Below are 26,937 nucleotides of genomic sequence, written 5' to 3'. Positions count from 1 at the left end.
TATCACATTCCTTTTTCAATAACCAGATATCTAACTAGTTTATGTAAACTAAACAATGGTTAATTCTACATCCCATTTTCAATAACATTCTGTATTATTTATTTAAACTTATGATCGGAATTCTACATTCGAATCCTAGCTTCGCAGCTTCGAATCCTCGGCTATCCTATCTCATATTTACTCACTTACACGAACAGGCGACTTGTTCTTGTAACACTTATATAGTATAAGTATGTATATACTTATATATATATATATATATATATATATATATATACGTATGTACATATTTTTATGTATTATGTCATACTTAATTATATTTTTATATACTAATATATATATATACATATATACTTATATAGATCCGTATATACTTATAAGTATACTTATATATATTTATATACTTATATATGTACTTATATAGATCCGCATATATATATATATGTAAATATCCTTATATATATATATATATATATATATATATATAGAGAGAGAGAGAGAGAGAGAGAGAGATCATTATATACATATATGTGTGTGTATGTGTTAAATGTGTCACTATATTTTGACAAAATATTTCGTGAAATTGGAAATTTTGTTTATATTACTCTTTATATGTTGTTTATTGCGTCTGATACTATTATGCTTATTTTCTTATTGGATGATTTTAACTCCGTTCATACTGTTCCTATATTTTATAAGATTGAAAATTTATGTAATTAATGACTTATTAAATACAGGATATATAAATCAACGCTCTAACCAGTTACGATTTTTTTTTTCTATTAGCAGTGAACTTTATTTTACTCTTACATATTTTGTCTTTATTAAAATAACAGAAGAGGATATAATTTAGTTGCTTTTTTTCATTACTGTTTATTATTTATACGCTAATTGAAAAATAGTCGTAGTCCTTTATTTGTTGAAAGATCTGTGTAAACTCCACACTAGAATAATTTCAACTATATCTCTATGTTACTAATTGTAAAATAATTTTAGATGTGTCTGTTCCTGTTGAGATTACGTGACCTTAATATCGAATGTTTTATTTAATTGGATATGATTCCAATATTTATTAACGTACAACATTGTGATCTCTTGAAATATAGGGAATGAAAAAAGACATAAGATAAAATAAAATCAATTACTAAATTTAATCTAGAAACATTCGCACCGCCAATCCTGCACAAAGCTGATTTCCTTCGTATATGTATCTATTACTAAGGATCGCTCTTACTTTCTAGTTTTCAATTTCCGCATATATTCAAATCAACGATTTCTGACACGATCTCTATTTCCGTTCTTATCAGTTTTATTTCTTCATATTACTCATTTTGTCCCAAATGTTCGTAAACACCTGTGAAACATTAAGTCTTTATGAAAACTTTAATTGTTTACATTTTTTCGTTTAAGATTTTTAAACAAGCTGAAACGATAAATTTATCGCCCCAAGCACACACTACAGCTTTATTTCAAAATTTATTGGAAGATCAATTCACCATAATGAATTGTGTAGTAAAGCTGATATCAATTCTATTTAGCCGCCTTCAACCTCAATCATCGCGCCGGTGTGGGTCTGGAACTAGGACCATGCCACTTTTACAAGCGCTGGCGGAAAATTGGCGAGTGTGAGCGATCAGGCCTGCTTTGGTGTGGTGGGGCATCGTGTTTGTGTTGTTCTGGATGTATGACCAAACGAAACAGTCCAACGCGTGCAGGTCGGGGGAGGAGGTGGTGTAAGTTAGAGAAGGGTGCAAAGGCGTAGCACTTCTTCTGAAGTTAATCCTGGGTGTCATTGCTGCTATACTTGGGGTTTGCCAGCGGTCACCTGATTCCACCAGGGATCACCACACTCCTAAGCACATCGACGTACCCATTAGTGTTGACATAAAAGTAGAGTTCGAATATTTGAGGTTGCATGATGTGGCTCTCAAGTGAAACCACACCAAAGACCATAACCGTGGCCGCAACATTCGACGAGCTGTGCTCTCAAGAGTTGAGTCGTCCGGATTTGCATTTGATGGTGCTTGCCATGGGACTTTTGTCATACATTGGATCGATGGAGAGCACGGAAATACATCAGCGCATCTCCGATCTTTTTCGTTAAAACTTATGTAACTTAAAGACAGGATAGACGGCTACTATCGCTCTTGTGATTTCTACATAACTGGCTAACTTGTAGATGACCTGCAAAAAAGAAACCATGTTTCATCAAACGGAAATGAAAGCCTGTCGTATTTCATTAAGGCGGATATTTTAACGTTCCGTCCCGTAGTTAAAGTCATCTTTTCATTACAGATGACAATTGGTAAATTGATGTTTGGGTTTAGATTGTTGGAACCGAAGTGTTTAAACCAGGAAAAGCCGCGGAAGAGATTTTTGCTGCCAAAGGTGAAGGTGCAATTGCATATGCGGCGATTTTACAAAGGTGCGATCGTTTCGATATTGGTGAAATAAGTCTTGAAGACATTTCATGATTGAGACTTGCAGCCTGGGTGTAATATTTCGCATTCATTTCCTGACAATATCGATTTTTTTTCACAAAATATAACTAAGGATCGCTTTGGATCTGATTTTTAAACATACTCATACTGATCGAACTTCATCTCATCTTTATGTGAATGAGATAGGAAAATCTATTGGATTTTAAACTCTGATGAAATCTTTTGACCGTAACTCTATTGATAGGAATTACTGGTTTAAATATACATTTAAAACATTAGTAGTTGCATACCTAAGAATATATCAACTACTTACTCTTGGAAAAAAGCAAAAGCCATACATGACCAAGTTGTGAAACCGATACACACAGACCGCCTAATAGACTCATACACATAATTGGGTAAAAGATTACCGTATCAAACTACAATTACATTACAGGGTCTCTTAAAGATACTAGCGTGTATATTATAAAGATCGAAACAAATATGTTTAATGACAAAGGTCATAGGCCAGCTTTTTTCACTCTTATGTATTTCTCCCATTTCCATAATTCACAAAATTTCAAGGCGTGTATATTGAAACATAATTAACGTTAAAAAAAAGTAAAAATATACGGGCAAAACAAATAATATAATAAACTATTATATAAAGCGCAAAATGGGCGCCAGCGTTTTTGTATATCCACAAAAGGATTTTTGGCTGTGGGTTCTCGCGTCGGTTAGATTCCGCGAGAAGTTTTCGCATACTTCCAAGATCGCAATATTTATGATTCATAAACGGACGTCGTCTCTATCTGTTTTTTTTCTTTTTTTTGATTCGCTTAAACAAAATTCCCACCACGGTCGTCGCCGCTGTTTGTCTGTCTTTTTCGCATAAATAAAGCGAAACTAATGGAACTAACCGCCTGGCATTACGGCCGGTTAGTATCTGTTCTGTAATTGGCCCTTGGTCAATGTCGGGAAAACCTTCATACTAAGACAATAAATATTATTTCGAAACTACCAGCGTGCCCCCCTTTGGGGGGGGGGCTGCGGTTACCCCCCCCCCATTGAAAACGATTATTGTGTCTAATTGCAGCTGAGGTTTAAAACAATGCCATTTTGTTTTTGGACTGATTACGTAAAATTTGAATGTTTTACACTTCCGGTCGTGTCATGTCAGATTTTCTTATTCTTTTCCGCCTTCGCGTCAAGGGTTTGAGCCTGCCCACATACGAGCATTTTTTTTTGGGGGGGGGGCTAAAAGCACCCTCCAAACACAAATGAGCAACGCCGGGCACCAATTAAGAAAACTTAAGTCTTTAAATTAATTGTTTTTGCTCACATTAGAATGTAATGCATTCGTTTATCTATAAATAAATTATAATAAACATAAACGCGACTAAGTACGAATACGTAATAAAATCAGATTAAGATACACCTTCATACTCAGTAAGAAAATCATCTTTGTCTATATCTATGCTATATAATAAAAGAAACTTGAACATATGTTAATGATTTTTCACTTTTATTTCTAAAGTAACTTAATATGTCTGGAACGGTTCATTAGATAGGGTTTGTATCGGAATGTATCGATAAGTACCGAAGATCGAAACAATCCTATGAAATATGAAACAGGCGTTTTGAGTAAATTAACACCTTACACAGCCTAACACCACAAGTACATTTGAGAAGTTTTATTACCATAAAAGCAGTGTGATCAGGCATGAAAAATCAACAACAGGTTCAATAATATGACAGGGCCGCGTTTGAAATAAAGGTTTCTGTTCAGAGCATTAATTCTTGAATTTTGCATTTAAAATTTTCATTAAACCCATTACATATAAAATAATTTTATAAAATCAACAGTAGGTTCTTTAAAGTGCAACGGACACTGCGATTCTTTCTTAAACTAAGTAACTCTTAGAATCATGTGAACCTTCTTGCCGGTACATCGCAATTGTTACTTGAATAGAGCAGGCAGTCAATTGATTTCATTAACAAATATACGATTTCACCGATTTCAAAGACAATAAAAATATGGAGGTGTGAAATATTCGTCAGTTATCATTAAATCCCTGGAACTGTTTGGTCTCCTTGCTAGTACCCATTTATTGTTAATTTAAAATGATTTCCCAAAAAGGGACAGTTGACGCAAATAACCGGACAATAAAAGCAGTGGTAATCTATGCCCATATTTTTGAATCCGCCTTGATTTCGGCAGTCACTGCTGATTTAAACGTATTAACACTATAACGCTTCCATTGCCATCATCTTCATGCGGCTCTAAAACATATAGCATATTGTTTTTAAAACAATCATATGTATATTAGTTCTCGCTTACTTACGAGCATATATTTTATTCCTGTCTTCAAGATTATGTTTATATATATATATATATATATATATATATATATATATATATATATATATATATATAGATAGATAGATAGATAGATAGATAGATATTGATATATAGATAGATAGTCATTGATATATAGATAGATAGTCATTGATATATATATATATATAGATAGATAGATAGATACATATACATACATATATATATATATAGAGAGAGAGAGAGAGCGAGAGAGAGGAAGAGCGATAGAGAGTAAGGGAGGGCGAGAGAAAGAATTTCTAAGGTTTTGAATTCTAATAGATCTATTATTTTTGATATCTTTCATTAATTTTAACACGGTCTGACTAAGACAGTAGAACATTTATAAAAGCAAAATGCAAAATGTAAACAATCTTTTTAATGAAAATTATGTCGTTTAAATCTTGCCTATTTTTAGCTTCGCATATCTGTGCTCTTTCCAAAGCATTATTCATGACAAATTGCAGATTTGCTTGATTGCGATTTCCCTTATTTCGTTCCTGATGTTTTCCTTCAATCATTGCACGGTTTGGGATTTTAAAAATTAACTCCTCTTTTAAGATACTCCCAGACTAAAAAAGTCAGGGCTAGTAAATCCCGGAAACGTGGTGACCATTTGCCATTGCCATAGGGTGAGATAATGTTATCGCCAAATTACCGGCGAATTTTGGTAAAACAATACCACAACTTCCGCACGTTGTTCAATGCTGTACACATTAATAATTTATTTCCGAAATATTTATGTGAAATATCTGAACGAGAACAAACAAAGATTATTAATGGTAAAATGACATAGATTATTAACCTTTCAGTGACTTTTGGGATTCCTACATACACACACACACACACACACACACACACACACACACACACACACACACACACATACATGTATATATATGTTTTTTTTTTAAATTTTATTAACTTTTTATCTGTTTGATTACATATGCTTCATATGTTGGACCATGTTTCCGATCTAACAGCCTCGTCAGACCTTAGAGAAGTGGTTGTTAGTATTAGGAAGAAGTGTTTCAGAAGCTTCTCAAACACGTCTTCCTAATACTCTGCAATAGTATTGATCACTCTCTTCAGGTTTTTATTAATTACCACTTTTGCCAAATATATATATATATATATATATATATATATGCATATATATGTATATATATGTATGTATATATGTATATACATGTATATATATATGTATATATATATATATATATATATATATATATATATATATATATATTATATGAGAGTGAGTGAGTGAGTGAGTGAAGGGTAATTTCAATGTAAAAAACAGTAATTGTAATTAAGGCGCAATTTTTAAACAAAGTTATCAAAATATCCCTCTGTAAATGTTGATTATTTCTAAACAGCTCGAGTTACATTATGTACGGTAAACATGTTTAAAAGGAAATAGGTTCAACAAAGCGTTTTGTTCCGTCGTAAAAAGACAAGATGTATTTCCCCTGATATAATTCCACGTGGAAAACAAAGAATCGACCATCAAAGCATTGATAATCGAAAACGCTTTATGCTTACATCTCTGTTTAGAACGTAACCTCATTCGACGGAGTTTTTCATTTTTTTTTTTTTTTCGCTTTTATATTTCTCCTATTAATCGTATTTTTTAAAAGAAAACAATCCAAAAAACAGACCACAAACAAAAAAAACAAAAACAAAAGAGATAATCTAGTGAATCGATTCTTCATTTAAAAACAGGTTTCGAATTTCCTCAAGTTCAATATGTTTGAATATCTCAATAGTCTATAAATGAAATTGAATTAACAAATCCTTTTTTTTATTTTATGATTTAGAATCATCTTCATTGATTTTCGATTAATGGAATAAGAATCTACCTTACACACGTGTGCATATCTATCTCTCTCTCTATCTATCTATTTATATATATATATATATATATATTAATATCATTGATATATATATATATATATATATATAAATATATATATGTATATATATATATATATATCTTAATAATTATAAAACTCTGTGGATTGTCCGATTGACAAAAGTTAATTTTTTTTCTGTTTTCCTGTAAAACACAAACCACAATTAGTTGAGAGCTGTAATTTGCCACATAATCTGTAGAGATATAAATCATTGTACAAGCAAGATTCAGCTAGATCAGACAACTGGAAGTAGGTCAGGGGCATTACATATCGTCACTCGTATTAAGTGAAACTCTGCTAGAAGGAGAGGCGTTAGACCTACTGTATGACGTATTTGACCTGGAACCCCCTCATTGTTATAGCGAAATACGTTTTTCCGACAGGAAAAGAAAACTGACGGACTCCTTGAAAGTCAACCTGAGAAAGAAAAACTATATTTCGGGGAAATAAATATTCAGACGGGGTATTCTAGGATAATTAACACCCCTATATCTATGACAATATGGATTTTTCTGGCACTATATAAGCCCGACATTTCTGTCGTCGAGTGGAGAGCATATGCTTTACTCTCCTCTCGGGGTGGGGCTGCTGGTCGGAGTGGGGGGTGCCTGCTCTGACGTGGCACCCGAGTTAAATTGTCCTGAGTCATTAGGGGGTGTAACCTTTCTCAACTAATCAATTTTATTTTTGCGCACTGCAAGAGTGCCCCCTTTTGGGAGAGTTGGATTTCTCCTACAAAAAAAAACGACCCTGTGACCCATTTTGTTTTCGTGGGGAAACAAACAAATTCCGATAGCACTCCTGTAGTTTAACCGCTCGCAGTGAACACCAGAACCCTTTCACCTTAATATTATGACACACTTAACATAGCCAGAGAAATAAGCAAAGATATAATAGGAAATTACAAACCGTAATATTTACACATAAGTATAAATAAGTGAATGATATTTGCCATTTATTTATATAAAAGAAATGATACAATATTACAATGTTTAATCGTAACCAATTACATCTTACATCTGCAAATATTATAAGCAAATCTTTTGGTTGTAGACAGTTAATTACTTTATCTATTATATGTTGGTTAACTCGCTACAGTTATGGAATAAGTTACGACTGACTGACCCAGTTCCCGACTGACAAACTATCACATGAAACAAACTCTTCTGTGTTAGAGGCATCAGCTTCTTAAAGAACACCGGTATCAATTAATGTTTAGAATAACGCATTAAGTTGAACCAATCTTCGACCATTATTTTCAGCTTTTACTGTTAGCCTTTAAAATTTTTTAAGTGTATTCGAGTTAAGCACATCAAACTTGAAATCCTAGGCATACGTGAATTTATTAGGTTTATGTCATAATAAACCTGTTAAATTCTACCCTGTGTGATTGACTGATGGAGACATTTATTTTAGGAAGAACACAATTTAAGCGCGTAAAAAAACTGTGAAATATGTCTAATAATCGATGTGTAAAATACCTTTAGTATAAACACAGAATCCCTGTGATTTATCCCTCTCCGAGCGCATGTGATCTGACCCAATCTTTTAGACATCTCATAGACGTCGCGTTAATTGCTAATTTACAACTTATCAAGGCCCTGGATATGACCTTAAACTATATCCAGTGGTCAGGCCCCAGCTTGCGGGATTTGAGGAGTGTGGAGCCGCCCTTTAATTACCATTGCTCCCAGGTCCACTCTGACCCGGAGTGGTAGTACCTGTTAGGGTCCCAACTATGGGTTAAATAAAAACCGACGTTAAACAACATATATATTCTATTAAAAAAAATTTTCTTCAAAATCTTTGGATTCGGCATTAAATAACCCGAAAAGGGTTGATATGCATTAAAATAAAAACAACCAACCAACCAACCAATAACTTATCAAGCCCCAAAACACTTAGGAATAAATGGGAACATTAGCGAGTAATTATTAATTGAATAAGTAAGGAAATTGTAAGAGCGTTGAAAAAATGAATGAAACAATGCGAACTGAATACTTATAGTGGCGAGTCATTACAATTATTTGTTAAGATGCAATTGGAAGATGCAGGGGAACATGTAACGGCAATGTATTCCAATAATGTATTCCAATCCTGGCAATTTTTTAGAATACGCTCTGTTCATAGATATTTTCATAGTAGATACACGGAAGAAAGAATGGGTCATTGTTTTGTATTTGTTCTAGTCGGACGATTCTTAGTTTTTAATTTTATACATGAGTAAACAGGAGATTAAAGCTAAGTTCAACAACCTATGTTGTACTAAGGAGTGAGTAAATAAATGCCAGCAATGACTTTTTGCAACAAAATTGCCATAGAAAAGAAATGAAAGAGATCATCTAATTCACCGAACTGCGGTCGATGTTGAATTATTCCATAAAAAGAAAATATTGCTCGATCACCCTTCCATTCCTGAAGTTATCTGACTGGTGCAATTCCTTACATGTATAAGAGAGGAGATAGGCAAGCCTTAAGATTGGGTACTATTCCCGCATCTAGGAAGCTGCTATTCAAAGTACATTTTTCTGTCGTGTTAGAGTACAAAATCTACTTCACAATCTCGTGAGCGATGCCTTTTTCTTCTAAACTAACTGATTCTCACAGTAAAGACATTATACTCATTCATGTCTTTATCGATATATTCAGTAATGATGATTGGCCGAGCTACACTTTGTTGTCCGACGTATAAACAAATCACAACAGAAATTCGTCTTTCTATAATCGCCCTCAGCAGGTAACCTCTCTCTACCTGAAACGAGACTAAGCTTCCATGAAAAAAACAAGTAACAGCTCCTACCTGGCATAATATTGTGTAACTCTTTCCTAGCGTCCTATTATGGCAATTTTCAAGTCTAATATAAATAAATTCTTGTTGATCACCTTCATAAAATAAAATTCTGGTAAACCACCATCATTATTTTCATCCCACTTTCGTCAGCGTGTTAATTTTACACTCATTTAACCCTTGCCTCGAGTGTCATACGGGCCTTAATAAGCAGAGGCACCGGAGTAAATAATGCAGTTATCTGCCTTGCATCATCCTATATGTGCGAGAAGTACTTCATCTTGGACTAGATCTAATGCTTTTCTCTGTGACAAAACTTTTCCTGTGTTGAGTAAATTACGAATAATGGGGCTTTATCTTCATGAAATTGTGTTGGGTTAGTTTGTTACCATAACACTTTAGCACTCGAATTACGGTAATAATGAAAAATCAATTGTCTAAACACTTTGCTTCACGGAGTCTGATCGAATCATTTTGCCTGCGGACTGTCTACTAAACTGAAATTTATCAAATATATTGTTATTAAGAACGGACACCCGGGAGATGTTTTCGCTTCGATATTTAAATTGAAAATTAGTAAATCTCTGTGGGAAACACTTCGGTCTTTAAACATTTTCATTCATCTCACATGTGTTTTGATTAGAAAACATCAATAATAAACAAAATTCGAAGATAAAGTGGTTTAATTAATGGTCGCTGCTTCCTTTTTATATTGTTTAAATAAAATATCTAGTCGTTCGAAAATTATTTTTTCTTCTGAATAATACTTTCTTTGTTCAGTTTCTGGTTACTTCGTATGTTATGCTTTGAAATATACCATTTCTGAAGGCCTACACACTTTTTAAAAAGGAAAATTTGCAAAATGTTGGCTTTATTAATGATCTTCCTTACAAACGTAGACAAGATTTGAGAATAACACCCCTTTAATAAAGCTCTGTTTTCGAATATAATTATCATATTATATGTATTTTTATAATACTGTGAAAAACACTTGAATTTCGACGTGTTCAATGAAAATAGTCAACAAGACGTCACGTAAAAAGGAAACATTTTAAAGGGCATGGTAAATAAAACAATGCCTTCCAACAGGTTTTAGATTAATGGAATAAATTAAAGATTGTCTCTTATAATGTGATATTATTTTTCGTATTATACTATGTTGTCTCTTATAATGTGATATTATTTTTCGTATTATACTATGTTGTCTCTTATAATGTGATATTATTTTTCGTATTATGCTATGTAGCATTATATTTCTATATGAATATTCAGCGGTAATTATTAACTTATCTCATTTTAAAAACAAGTGTTTGCTATATCAAAATTAAATGGACATTATTTTTATAGAAATGTAAGTAAAATTAGATTTATTACGTGATTTTTCTGTCCAAATGTAGTTTATCCCTATCCAGAAAAATATCAACTCTATCAAAACCTATTTGTTGATCAAGTGTAGTTTTTATGAACCTGGGTGCCCGGTGTTTCCCGGGTGTTTGGAGGTGTGTTAAGCAAAAAAAAAAAAAAAAAAAAAAAAAGGTGTTAGTAGGCAGGGAGGCTCGAACCCGTACCGCGAAGGAGAAAAAGAACATAAAAAACGCCGCTGTGTCTATTTACAAACCTGAAGTAGAGAAGGTTTAAATTAAGGCTAGTGAATCGAAACGAGGAGATTACTTTCGAAAATATCGGCGAAAAGTGCATCCCTTTCTGTAGAGAAGTGCCCAGTTGAAGGGGAAGGAATTAATGATTCTAGACAATTTTTCGATATTGCGTCCGAATTTAGAGTGTCACAACGATACCCATCTTGTGAAAATCCGTCGCCTGTGTCCAAAGTTTTAGGCAGACGCACACACATGTATATAAATGCAGATATGCATTTAAACAAACAGGTAAAATTTATATAATAGATTATGTGGAATTCCCACAGAGCTTGTAAAAACTGAAATAATGTAAAATATAAGAAATTAGAATGTAACAAAATTGTCAGACATACGTTAAAACAGTAAACATAAAATATGCCAAATAACCCTCGTTTATGGCACTAAAAATTACTGAATATTACTGGCTTCACAGAGAGAAAACATACATATTTCATCTGCTGCATTTTACATGCGACAAGCATGCAATTTTGTGCAAATTGTAGGTCGTATTTCGACATATAAAACTTCGACTACTTAATGATATCCACACATAAATTATATGTCCTCATTTGAATACGTTTGACCTTGGAAAAAGAAGTCACCCAGATAAGATGAAGGAAATATGGCGACTCCCAGATTTACAATCTTATCAGTAATTAATTACTCGGTGATCGCGTGTTGGGAGTTGTGCACTGTCGTGGTGATCGAATCCTTGTTAAACAAGTGTCTACTTATATCAAAAATAAGATAATAAAACAATCCATTAATCCCCTTTTTTTACTAATAACTCACAGAACACACAGAAGTATCGAGACGTCTCAGGCGTACATCGTTCATACATCCACATATATATAATACGGGCGCTTGTAAAATTCGTGAAATGATGACTGTAACACCGAGTATGAACCAACGGTTTTGTCTTAAGATTATTCATTCCGCTAAAGATACGTGGAAAAATCTGAAAGTACAACTATAAAAACGGTGTGCATTCAATCACGGTAGTGTTGTAATATATGGTTAAGTGTTTGTTTTAATAATTTAGAACAGCTTGAAAGCTTCACCCCTCAATCATTTTGCGACTAAATTTCAATTCATAGGTCACCTTTACAATTCTCCAATTCATAGGCTACCTTCTCAGCTTTATTTTAAGAAATAAAGATCAATGTTTGTTTAGTAAAACAAAAGTTATAATAAAATTACTGTGTTCAAAAAGTTCAAAAACTGTAACGACCAGAGAAATGGATTTTTGATTGGCTCTTGGTTACCATAGAAACCAAATCTGTTACTCTACCTTAAATCTGCTGGGAACCGCGGAGATGATGTCGTAACAAGATTTAAAGAAAAATTTTCGCTAATAATTCACCGCTGTCTCGACCTGCTGCTCAGCTGTACTGTCGCTAATAATTCACATGCAACAAGTGAAACAGAGAGATAAAATTGTATTTTAAAGAAAGGCCTGGAAAAATCATTGATTACATAGAAAAATGACAACTCGAGAAGTCATAATGTTTAAATTTTAACATTATTATATTTACTAGAATATAATTTCTTTTTCTTTACTAGGTTTAGCAACTAGTCGTTTTATTTTCCATGTTTAAATATTAATCATACTACTTTTTTATGCTCTCATGTTACGACGTAATCTATTATATAAACCTCACCGGTCTGTTAGTGTGTGTGTATGTATGTATGGAACTATGTTTCGGTAAAACATTCGAGGCATGCGACCAACACTGACAAAATTGATATATTTTTAAAGCTCAATCACTTATCTGACAATTATCTAAAAATTGGCCAATAATATTCATTCTTTTACCTTACACTGGGTCGGGTTTTTTACGCAACGTCACATTTTTGTCGACATTTTTGCAAAGTCATTCACGCCTCGCGACATCGACTCATAAAATTTCAAACCCCGTTTTTTTCATCACTTTTCCTGTTAGGGTTACATGTTCAAGCCTGCTTTCCTGACTTCCTACGTGTTTACTACTCTTTTGCGCTCACGGGAGTACTCGCTACTGTTTTCTTTTTTCTCAGGGGTTGATTATTTTTTTTAGGGCTCAGTTGATCAATTATATGGTTTGTGTGCTCGCACGGATACTCGCTGATATTTTAACTGTTAAGAGGATATTGAAACCTTTTTAGAGCTCCATTGATCTCTACCTTATCATAAACCCTCTCCACACTCGGGAAGCGCTGGGTATCTCCGGTAGTCTATTATATAAAAGGTAAAATATGTGTGTATGTATATGCGTGTCTGTATATGTACGAAAAACTTTCGACACGCGCGAAGGTATCTCACAAATTGGTATCGTTTTGAAGCTCGACGTCTCGGACAAAAAATATCGAATAGTTGCCTAAAATCAGTAATGCCTTCATCCTCAACGAAACAGGGTTAAACAAGCAGATTTATAAATTTTCGCAAGTCATCGTGTCCGTTGGATTAATTCAAAGGCTCGCGACTTCAAGTTTTGCCATGGACGCATCAGCTCAGACATTACGTTTTTTTAACCTTCTTTTCCTCTTTCGTGTCACGGGTTCAAGCCTGCCTACCTATTACCGCTGTTTTTTTAAGGCACTCTCAACACCCGGGCTTCCTACTGTTATTTTGATCCCCACTGGCCACTATCTCTTTTTTAAAACACCTCCCGTGGTCCCTTACTACACCACCTCGACACACCTGGAAAACACCGGGTACCCAGTTACTTTATATTATATATATATATATATATATATATATATATATATATATATATATATATATATATATATAATCAAACGAGTAACATCAAAGACAAAGAAAACAAATAATATCATACCTGAAATATTGTCACGTTCCGCATGCATGATAATATTTTTTTATATAATCCTTTGTAAATATTGATGTCAGGAAATATATTTCTGTATATGTTTCGTAATATGCGTCATTGCATCTTATGACATCAGACCCCACTAAAACACCAGAAATATAAATGCAATTTTCCAAACTATATTATAAGCTAATGTATCTTTATTTATACGTAAACAAAATAAATCGACCCTGGAACACAATCGTGAGAGAATAAAAGTATTGTTGTTTCAAGTTATTATGACGATGTGAATTAAGGAATAGCAAACCGAATCGAAGATTTTTTTTAAGCAATAAATTCCCTGTACTATATGTAACGTCCACTGAAATTTTGGTCGTAATCATCAGAAATGAGAAATATACCTTATATATAAACAAATTAAAGTACTGACGGAATACTATTACTTAATATTAGTGTGAAAGCTGTTGAAGTGAAGTTTTTTTCCGTTATTTATTACATAGAATGTAGAGTATTATATAAAGAGATTCCAGTGAAACATAATTGGAAATGGGAAATACCACTTAAGATTACGTAAACGTGAAAACTGTCCGTTAGAAGTCAAATTCACTTTACGTGTAAGAATATTGCTTCATAAGACGAATGTTGTGACATGTATCGGGTAAAATGACGATGTTTGTTTTTCTTCTTTTTCTTTGGGCCACGAATACGTACTGGAGATGCCCCTATTCCTTTATTGCTTATCGGCTTGGGTTTTTCATCATGTATACTTTAAAGCAATAGAAAAGCAAAACGTATTGTTAAACGCCAAATAATATGGTTCTCTCTATGAAAGAAGAGCGACGATTAAAAAGCAAGAGAACACATTATTGTAACGTGTGTATGGCATAGAATAGAATTGCCTGTGATTGAAGGATTCCTCTCAGTTTTGTTCTTTTTGTTATCTAACATGCTTAATAATACGAGGCTGAAATTAAATAATGATTTACTCGACCGATATCACGAAATAAATGTTTCAGTTTTTGCAATTCGCTAACAGTGTAGGAAGGAGCTTACAGGTTAATGCGTCCTATATTTCATTCCACCCTAATGAATTAGGAATAATTGTAAATTACATGGTTATCATGAGTAAAATTACGTTTTTAGCACCTTTAATTTTCCTCTATATTGCATGAATTGACGGTGTAAGACTCTAAGAAATAAACCCCTGTCATGGTCATGAGCCAGCAGCAGAGATGCGTCATTGAATTTCGTCGTGCAATAAAAATTGAACCGATCCACATTCACTAGCGTCTGCTAAACGCTTTCGAAGTCGATGCAGGTAATATCAACACAGTTGAGTGTTCGCTTCGTTGATTTTAGCTTCGCGACTAAGATGTAAATGCCAACGGACGCACCATACTTTTACGACTGAGGCCTTGTTCATAGCAGGCAAATTTGCATTGAGAATTGTGGCGAGTATGTAAAAAAATAAATTTGGCATCACAAAAATCGCCTTTTTTCATGCCATCACTCTTGTCTTTAGTACTTCGACGTTTTTGGCTATTGAGTTTAAACTAAACGGCGGTTGCTTTGCAAGGACCATCGTAGCGTTGGCGCAAAACACTTACTCATGTAGCCAAATTACAACAAGAACATTTTTTATCATAAACAAGGCATAGTACGATTAAAACCGTGAAGGCTATTATTTGAAATCACATCTATTAGGAAGTTATGTATAAGATTTAGCAGCTAGATGTTTGTTCCCATTATAGATAAACTTCTGCATTTAAGTACAGTCGGGGAAGCAAGAGCGCTGGCGTATATTCTAAAGCTAGCAGTTCGAGAGAGAAAATAAACTATTTTTAAATTGTTATACAGCATATTCAGACATCTACAGTGACTTGGTGGGATTTTCCCGCATTCCGGATATGTCGGGTGTGTTTACACTGAAAGGCACAAGGTCTATGCGTTGGTCAAAGCACATCCTTATTAAGATACATCGAAACTAGTTACTGAGATGCAACCTTGCGGCGATAATATGGGGGTTGTAAATTTGTCAATTGTGAGAGGATTTATTAAGTTTGGAACTTTTTTAAAGAGGGTAACATTAGGGATAGATGCGCAAGTCCAGTTTTTGTAAAAGGAAGCTCTTTTAGGTAGCGTATATAATTCATGGTAACCGGTAGTAAAATTGTTTATTTGGTTTTCGGTGTTTTAAACAAACATATGGATACGTAACAATATCTATTTCGTACTGCAACATTACAAATCATATATTTCTGTTTCTACAAAGAAATAAATACATTGCAATAATATAAAACATTACTTATTATACGAGACTGGTAAAATAAAATAAAAAATGATCTAAACAAAAATATGACACGTGCTGAATTCAAACCTCAACCTGAAATAATTTAAAGTATGTTTAGTTACCATTCTTTTTATCACTAGAGTAAAAAAATGACCTACAGTTGGATAATCAAACTTGTACCAATAATAATTGTTCCTTGTGTATAACATCAATTAATATGTGGGATTTACAGTCTAAATCCGTAACTATGCTATCAATATATTGGAAAGCTAATTTTTAACAATACTTTAAAAGTAAATCCAAATGAGCATACGAGACTAAATTGAGGGCATCTTGTGCAGTATACGTTCCTTTATCATGTTATAATTGATACTCCTCTTGGAGCCCTAATGCAGTATCGGTTCGAATAAGAGTAAGCAGTAGTGAGTGACACTACCGTTTGATAATGACAAATGCAATATATTCAGAGAAGTTATTGTAATATAGCTGACGAAGGTATTATACCGAAAATATGTTTCATTTTGACACAAAATAAAATCCTAGAAAACTACATCAACTAGATTAAGACGTTATTATTCTGAGATTTCTAGGACTGTCACTTATCGAAGGTAGCGAATTATTAATCCCCAGCTCAGCAAAGACCTGCACAATAAGACGAGTTCATTTCAATCAGTGCTCATCATCTGATGTACTTTTGTCGATGATAAATTTTATTTCTGAAGGCATAGATTCTCGAGAACGTTCTTATGCGAGGAAATAATCAGGTTAGAATAAGCAACAAAAGATTTAGCTATGGCAGCAGTCGAGTGAATTTCAAAGATTAATGGTGTGACAAAACGTCTGGGTAAATGGTTGAGATTATTTTGAAAATGGGCTTAAACAACGAACAATGCGATAAGCAGACGCCTTGGTTTACAGACATGTGTGTCCTATCAGAACACTCAGAGTAGTACAATCGGTGTTTATATAACAGTGAAATACATTGAAAGAATACAACAAATATTATAAACATAAAGCATCGTTGAAACCTGGGTTAGGTGACATACTACTTTCTATGGAGTTGGAAGTGCATGGCAATTATGTTCGGCACTTTATCGCCCTTCAGTTTTAGCAGGATTGCAGACTTTTATGTTATTATAAGCTAGATGTGTATGCGAATGTCTATCAATTCTAATCAGATCCAATCTTACGGCAAACCAAAAATATTACACTAAAAGAAGACCACGTGCCTTATTTTCAATATGACTCATTCTATGATAGCAATAATTATATAAAAAATACTCCTCTGATTGCTGTAACTAATTAATTCATTCAGTAAATATAATTGCGCTGTAAATAAACTCTAACATGGCGCAAGGTCATATCCTGTTTAGACCTGGCCATAATGTCTGTTGTCTTTAGTAAAGTAAAATCAACTTTTATTGAAAGATATATTTTTAATAAAGTCTATTTTAATTCGTAGTTCAATTAATGTTGTCACAATTATGCGCCAATATTTCTATGATGAAAATTTAGATATTGATTCAAAAGTAAATAAAAAAAATTGTTTCTCATTTCAAATGATAAAGATAGTTGTATCATTGGGACTAACAAATATAAATAAACATAAATATTTTGAACGTGTTAAAAGTGTTAATGCAATAAGCCACTAATTATATGCTTGTTATTTGCTAATTTGTTCTTCAATTCTTTTAGTAAATACTCTGCTCCACAGACAATATATATATACATACCCCCCCACACACATATATATATATATATATATATATATATATATAATGGTAAATTCTGACAGAAATATTCTGTTTTTAATAAGTTTATTGAGAACGCTGGTCAATGCTTGTGGCAAATATCATATCTATTATTCAAATATTCGCATAACTATTGTCCATCATGTATGTAATCTGTATAAATAAAACAGTAGATGGGTATATACACATATGTGTGTATATATTAATATTTAACCGATACATTTTGAAGTATCTGATCAGACAACGTGAAATTAATACCTGTTTAATTTGATACATAACGCGGACAGACATATCAGCATATTGAAATGCAAACAGTTCATTTCAATTTGCCAACATATTTTTACTTTTTGCTACGCACGCTCAAATTCAATTTATTTCTTCAAGTCGTTCATTAAATCTTCCTCGCCTATCTCCCGAGAATTACATCGGTAGGAGATGCGGCAAGACGCTTAATGTTTGTCTCGATTAAGCTGATGCCCTAAAACTTATTTTTTTTTAACATTTGAATTCAGTACTTGAAATATATTCAAAAAGGACAAAAGTAAGTCACTATTAAATATTATCATATCCACATCAAATAAAATATATTTTAAATAATTTACGACTTTGCTAATCGGGTGTTACGATGGCATATGTAACGACCTAAAGATATGACCTGAAGTTGAGCATGCGTAGAAAGAAGTACAAATATGTCGGCAAGTTGAAATGAACAGTTTGCATTTTAAGTAGCCAAAATGTGTCTGTATGCGTTATTCATTAATCCAAATAATAATTTAAATGAATATAAACTATCATCGTGTATGATAACTATGTTCTTCTCATTGCAGTGTTACGAGTTGACTTCAACCAGTTTTCACACACTTTAAAATTAAGTATGTTATTGCTATATATCTTATGGGATGACTAAGGAATTTTTATGATTTCAGGTTCAAAGGTACAGCTACAGCAAGCATTCGAATACACTCTACTAAAGCCATATCGTCACACGTGCTGAAGTTCAAAAATGCAATCCAGACGTGAGGATACTTGAGAAGATTTATACATAATATTCGGTTTTAAACTTGAGAAAATTCCAGATAAAAGTATGGCATGCGTCAGACTTCTTTTGCATCATCTTGCATGAATCAGCCACCAGTTTTTAAATTACATTAGAGATTCAAGGAAAGCAGGGAGTCTAATCGATGATGAGTGTGTGGAAGAAGTGAGGAAGTCAGAAACACAGAGTTGATTGGCCAAAAAATACTTTAATGAATGAGGACCGTCGTGTCTATAAAGAAAATGAATGCACAGCTTGATATCAGTGTGGGAACTGTATACAGTTAGCTCTAGGAAATAAAAATGCTGAATTTTTTTTTTGAATACTACATCCTTGTCACAGACTATTTGACCAAGATGAGCATCACGATATTTTCCTCACCCTCTATATAGTCCAGACACCGTGACGAGGGCTACTGACAAGTTCACATAGAAGTAGTTCAATGAGGTATGCCAGAAGTTAATAAAAGGCACAACCAGTGCATTGCAGTTGCAGGAGTACTCTGAAGAGGACGAGTTGGTGTCATGTGTGTATTATCAATAAATGTGCTCATACTAAGAGAGTTTGGAAGCTTATTGAAAGCACCTCGTATATTAGACTGCTTTAAAAGTTTATCTGTTAAATATTTACACACAAACACACACATAAATCTAAATATACATATATATATATATATATATATATATATATATATATATATATATATATATACATCAAGAATGGAAAATACATCGTGCCTTAATATTAATTTAGCTTATTTTTAGTTACATAAAAAAATTTGTCAATGATTTAAGTACCTCTGGTTAAACAAATTTGTATTCCACACAATCTCAATATTTAATTTTGATCAATATGTTATTGTATTAGTAATTAATAAGGTGTGTTTATGGGGGTCACTACCTATGAAGGCTGGAAGGCTACGGGATGATAAGGATAAGTGATTGTAAGGTGGTAGTTTAGTTCATGTTGATGTATATATTGAGTTGAATTTAGATTTGAGGAGGCGGCTCAACAAGAACTTGTTTACGCTGGACCTAAAAGCTACTTCATTGTAATAGCCAGAAGGCAGGCTAATGGACTAGCGTTCCACATGCAGATAATTTCAGGGGGAAAAGTATATACGTTTCAATTTCGATACAGATAGAAAATGGGAATAATTGTTGAAAGCGAGTATATATAGTCGAATGTGTTTTGTGAAAGTTCGGTAAGAGGAGACCATTTATTGGAGCTTAGAAAGGGCACTTGCCATGAAAATAACGATAGCGCAGAAACAGGTTCGCAATGTCTCCTGTGAAGAAGAGGCTGCGGGGGAAGGAAAAGGGCACCGTTTACTAGATTTCGAAGTAGTACAGACGTGTTTACCACGGGATCAGAATTTTTAATAGCGATATCTAAATAACTGTGCACGAACTAAAAATGGCAATCTATTTTTTATATTTAGTGCTCAATAGAGAGATTTGTATTTTTTCTTTTCAATCTTCCTTTTTTATGCTTTTGAGATATTCATCCAATGGGGTAAACGATATCTACATAGTCTATTAGATATTTCTACCTACTCCTATTTGAACACTGTACGCAGTAAAAGTGTTTTGTTTATTTTATTTTGTCATCAAATGTACTAAGATGCTTCAAATTATACAATTAAGCGTGTTGGTTATTGTTCGTGCTTTATAAGGTACTTAACTACCTTATAACCTAGGCTCTGCCAAGTTCATGTCAGTATCTTCCAACCGATTTCGTAAGCACTCGGAAAATTCGCATGCGATTATCTAATCGCCTGTCAAAATAACAGGAGTTTCAATGAAAATATTAAATGAAATAAATAAAATATTTTAAACCGAAAATGATTTCAGACGCACGTTGTAAAACGTAAATCTTATTTTCCACATGTTAGTAATGACTTTTTAAATTAAATCTGAGTCTTAATATTGTTAAGCTGTGATGTTTGTTTGTGTATATACACTGAATGGACATACTGTGTATGCATGGGACGAAGGGTTCATCTGAAAGTGTGTACGTTTCACTAAATATCTATGGTCGTCCCTTAGTTATTGATCACTAGCGTATCGTTTTGCAGTCAAGATGTGTGCTTTTAACATTATCTTAGGGTATAATACACTCTTCTTTTTAACCCTTTTTTACCCTGCCATGATCGTCGGTGGTGTCTCTTTTAGAGAGAGTGTGTGTGTATGTGTGTCTGGGTGTTTGTGTTTTGACATGTAACACAAATACATAATCGTGGCAAACCTGATACTGCTGCTGCGTTTTGCGAGGGTCTTTGGTCATTTTTACAACGCATAAATATACTCAAGAAGTTGGTTTGGTTTTTTATAGTTGTTTATTTCCGCTCAGGCTTTGCATCTAGCATAGGAGCGCTCGACGATATTTACTTGTGTTCAGTTCTTACACATCCAGCGTCTGATACGCCCCCCCACACTTTGAGAGGAGACCCTTCTGCCATCATTTTCTTCTGGTGACGTCCGCAATCCAACTCCGACTATTTTCTCAGATAAACATAACATGTGATCACATGCACGTAGTTCCGGGTCAGTTATCAGACACTCTCCCGTTGCAATTGATCAGCCACCGAGCTTGATGTGATTGACATGTCTTAAATAATAATATCAAAACATAGCTCATACCTTCCCCTTCACCACAGCAGTCATATAGATAGATTGATAGATAAATTGATAAAAAAGATAAGTAGATGACTAGGTCGATAGATATCTCGATAATACACACACACACACACACACACACACACATATATATATATATATATATATATAGCTAGATCGACAGACAGATGAATAACAAATAATTTCTTGCGTTCACAACTACAAAACAACATAAGTGACGGAGGGCACCAACTGTGCAAAGGCGCCATCGTAAAGTTGCTGGAGTAGAGGTCCTAACCCAGATAATACCAACATTTAAACAACCTCATTTCTATAGGCCACTTATGCAATTGATATCGATATAATCTGAGAAAACACGGGGGTTTTGCACTATTTTACTGCTAGCAATCTAAGAAAATTAGTTTATCAAATAATGGTTATATTCGGATATATTATCAGCCTCATCAGGCAGACAATGTAAGTTAACTCACACAAGATAAGTAATCAACGTAAGAAAAATATATCTTTAGATAATTTAGGCTTCTTTTAGTACATTAAATTCGATTAAGTTATGACAAAACATGAAATTGACCCGTTTAAGACATAATCCAGTGGAAACTTACTTTCAACTGATATTTTTTTCTTAATGCTGGCTTCGTATTAGAAAGAATCTATGAAACGATCTACGTGGGAGAAATGTTCTCCAGTACATGTGGATTGTTGCTTCAGGGAGGAGGTGATAAATTGAATCGGTGTGTGTATGCGAAATGGAATGAGATTCTCCTTAGAACGTAGATACAGCTCAGCAATGGAGAGAAGATAAAAATAAATAATAGTTATTACAAATCTGCAGATCAATTATATATAGGAATGTTTGTATGGCGATTGCTATTATAAATAATATATTTTCTAATCTTTCTCATTATTTTATATGCTATTTCGCATATTATATCCAGTAAGGATACGACTAAGAAAAGATAGCGTAATATAATAAAACTATAATAATAAAATATAAGAATAGCAATTATAAAAATAATGCGTGTATATATATATATATATATATATATGTGTATATATATACATATATATGTATATATATACATTATATATATACATTATATATATACATTATATATATATACATTATATATATACATTATATATATATATAATTATTCATTAGAGATAGATATATATATTATATATGTTATATATATAAGTATATATATACATTGTATTATTAAACATAGATATTATATATATAATTATATATACATTATATACATATTATATATATATATATACGTGTTATATATATTTATGTATAAGATAATTCTAGCTTCATGAAAAGCTCAATATTCGAAATATAGCATTGATCTTACATATTGAATTTAAACTCTGTAAATTAGAAATAAAATAAAATTTATTCGACGAGAAATACATAAACTTAAAAATATTTCCCTATTCAATGTAATTTCTATAGAATGACTTGTTTGCTACAGATTAAGTATTTAGCAAGATGATATGCATAGGCAGGCTATAAATCCTGCTGTTTAGCACAAGAATTGAAAGCATAATTAGTAGTTTTTTATGTCTGTGTTTAATCAGAAAAATTTGAAGCCTGCCTGTGTATATAAGTTTGTAAACTAGTTTCCTTGTAGGAAAAGCAGTATTCTTTGAATTCCATGGAATAAATATTTTTTAAGTGTTTGTATCTCTTTTCGAATAATAAATCTGCTGTAAATTCTAATTAACAGATTTAAATTTCTATTTTTCTCGTTTTCGTGTGTACATAAGTATATTGCCTAATATTATATTCTTTAAGAAACTCAGGAAGGCATAATTACCAATATCAGAAGGAACATCTAATGTAATTGACATTACATATTGCCTTTTTCTTATTTTATAAGTCATAGACCGTAGATTCGGGCACAGATACTTGCCTACGAGTTTTTAAATATTCCCTGAGTATATTCTTAACTGATTTAACATTATGATCAAATGTCCCGACGTTTTATCAGAAGAAACAGACGAAGACTATGTCCGTGTCAAATAAACCAGATATGCCACCATATGCGGCCAAAGCAAAATGGAATCATCAGATATTTGAATATGACTGTGGTTCAACTAGAAAGAAACCGTTGCTGAAAAGATCTCTTAACGACATAAAAAAAAAATAATTGGAAATCGCATATGGTGATGGTCGTCGACAGTCTGCTTATTTGTTTTCCGGTTTATTCATATGTTTAACGAATAGCTTCAGGTAAGATAACTCTTTTCCGTTCATAATTAAGTGTACATTGCATTTTTTTTACTCTATTCTCCATTCTGAATCTTTATTTTAACATAATACTTTTTTTTTCTATATGCAAAACGAATGTCACATCGAGAATACATATTTTAAACTGACAACCTGATACGAAACAGCGACGAGAAAATTAACTGCAGGAATTGAGGGAATTAATCGGTGACACAGCAACGAAGAAAAGAAAACAGGACACTATGAGTGTGCATTTACGTAAGAATGGCACTGTGATTTAAATATGAAAAAAATGTAACGTATATCGTTGCCTTCGTTTTCACAGTCAATTAAATCCGTGAAATGCCATATGCCGGTGTATTCATTCAAGCCGTCGGTGAATGATCATTAGGGCTAAAACAACACCATATTATTTTTAACGTTTTGACTCACGGGTGTGTATCCATTTATATCCTACATACTTTTTTAAAGTGTGTGGTTCTCAGTTGATTAAGTGTGCCTTTCTGCGTGGGATATGTACTCGAGAGTCCAAAGAATTAAAAGAATATTCTGTTGTCAGATGGTCTTATACAGGGTGTCCACAAAGTCTGACTACATTATGGAGCCAGACTTTGTGGGCACCGTGTAGATTATGTAGCCAGATTTTATGGGCACCCTGTATATATATATATATATATATATATATATATATATATATATATATATAATTATTACTATGATAACTTTTAATGCCTATGGACATTAATGTTCCATCCCTTCAGGAATCTATCAATGCAGGGAGTTATGATTACAGCTGGTTGGGAGATTCGAACCTGGGCACAAAACCATCTGACTCTATTAGCAAGGAACAAACAACACGGCCAACGTGCCCATAAAGTCTGGCTACATAATACATAATCTACACAATGCCTACAAAGTCTTACTACATAATGTGGTCAGACTTTGTGGACATCCTGTATATATATATATATATATATATATATATATATATATATATATATATATATATGTGTGTGTGTGTGTGTGTATGTATATAGCGAGAAGTTTTACCATGCGCGGTATTAATTTAGGATCAACGAATGCCCTACAACATGTGTTTATTGTCATGGAAATCGGTGAAATTTGAAATTGCCCATTTCCAATCAAATCGATTGATTACCTGCTCTAGTTGTAGACATATTCGGTGCACCATGAAGAAACCTTCATATGTTTTCCCTTAGTGTCCTAGTCAATAATACATCGCAGACTACACGTAAATCTTGGTTTTATAAAACCTATATCTATATGATGGGTTTAATTAAAGTTTTAAATGCAAAAGGCAACTATCATGATTCAGTTGTGCTCTAAACATAGACAGTTATTTCGAACGCGCCCTTGTCCTATCAAAGAATTAGCTGTTGATTCTATACGTCTGTCGTCTGTCTCTTCTGCTTGTGTGAGAAAAAAACTTCTCAAATGAACTAGATATGTTAAGCTTTTTAAGGTGTTTATTTTGTTTGAAATTGGATTGTTACATGCAATCGGATTTTTAGATTATCAACTCAAGGGTTTCGATATTTACAAGAGATGTTTCAGTGCAAAAATGTCAACCAACACTCGGACACGTAAAGTATATTTCTAGGAAAGATCATAAAAACTCTCTAGATGTTTCGAAGTTAATACAGAACGAACTCACACAGACAACGTACCTTATATATATATATATATATATATATATATATATATATATATATATATATATATATATATATATACATTAGTTTTCATGTTGTGTAATAAGTATCATAATCAAGTCTATTACTACGCTTTTATGGAATATTATTTCATTAAGCACGTTATATATAAATAATGATAAATATATGTATTTTTAAGAAATTGCTGGTGGGAATGTACGACGATTCGTATCGCCTTCTTAATTAATAATATTCAGGTGCTTAAATCAAAGAACAACAGATAAACTGGTGAGAAAAGAAAGATTCTTAACAGGAAAAGTCGAGGACGCAAGGTTTCAAAAAATTACTTCCCATCCCATCCCTGATAATATATGCAGTATATAACAATAGGGAGCACAACCCTACAATTTCCTCAAATATTTAATTATATCTCTTCATTGAACAACAATGAAAAATGATTTTTTGACACTATGAATGTAGTCTGTCGGCAGCATATATAATAGAATTAACTTATTTCCCCTCAGAATAACTCAAAATATACCTATTAAAAGCTAAATCCGTGGCAACAAAAATGAGTACGCCCCTTATGAAAAGTTATCAATTTCAGCATACAACGTGTCAAGTGTCAATATTTTGTGTGCCCATTATCTTTATCCAAAATTGCCTTTACTCTACGGCCATGGAGTTGACCAAAGCTTCACATGTAGCCACTGGAATACTGTTCCACTCTTCAATTACGACGTCGCAGAGCTCGTGGATATTTGAGATTCTGCACATCTCCGCCTTCTGCTTGAGGATGCCCCACAGATCTTCTATTGGGTTCAGGACTGGAGACATTCGTGGCCAATTTATCCCCTTTACCCCCAACCACGACAGTAAAACAGTGATTGTCTTGGGTTTTGGATCATTGTCATGCTGAAACACGACTTTACGACCCAGTTAATGGAGGGAGGAAAGCGTGCTCTGCTGCAGTCTTTCATGGTGCATGTTACTGTTTGTGTAATTTTCCAATACAGGTAGCATTCATGCAGCTGCAGACCATGACATTCTCATCACCATGCTTTAATGTAGGCAGGATACACTGTGTAGTCCCTAGCTGGTTGCCGCCACACGTGCTTAAGGCCATCAAAACTAAACAAATTAAATTTCCTCCCATCAGATCATATGACATGGTTCTAGTAATCTATTGACTTTGTTATTATGTCTTCACCAAACTGTTTGCGTGATTTCTTGTATATAGGTTTCAGAAGAGGTTTCCTGCTGGGGTGCAAACAATGTAAACCAATTTGATGTAGTGTCTGAACACTAACAGGCTAGGCTCCAACCTTATTAATCAATGTAGCAATGCTAACAGCATTCCC

The 26,937-nt window shown here is 33.3% G+C and overlaps 1 long non-coding RNA gene and 1 pseudogene across 4 annotated transcripts in view; one reads left to right on the top strand and one right to left on the bottom strand.

Annotated features, from left to right (window-relative positions):
• LOC145292079 (uncharacterized) overlaps nucleotides 1-26,937 on the bottom strand; it is a 564,064-nt gene that overhangs the window by 507,525 nt on the left and 29,602 nt on the right. The gene's annotated exons all lie outside the window — the stretch shown is intronic.
• Nucleotides 9,847-26,937, top strand: part of LOC145292373 (uncharacterized) — a 29,251-nt pseudogene continuing 12,160 nt past the window's right edge.

This window comes from Euprymna scolopes, chromosome 13 (genome assembly GCF_053919585.1).
Source record: "Euprymna scolopes isolate OS-2025 chromosome 13, ASM5391958v1, whole genome shotgun sequence".
Classification (NCBI taxonomy): Eukaryota; Metazoa; Mollusca; class Cephalopoda; order Sepiida; family Sepiolidae; genus Euprymna; species Euprymna scolopes.
Note: the sequence above shows the minus strand (reverse complement) of the source record. Positions and strands in the feature narration are given on the sequence as shown.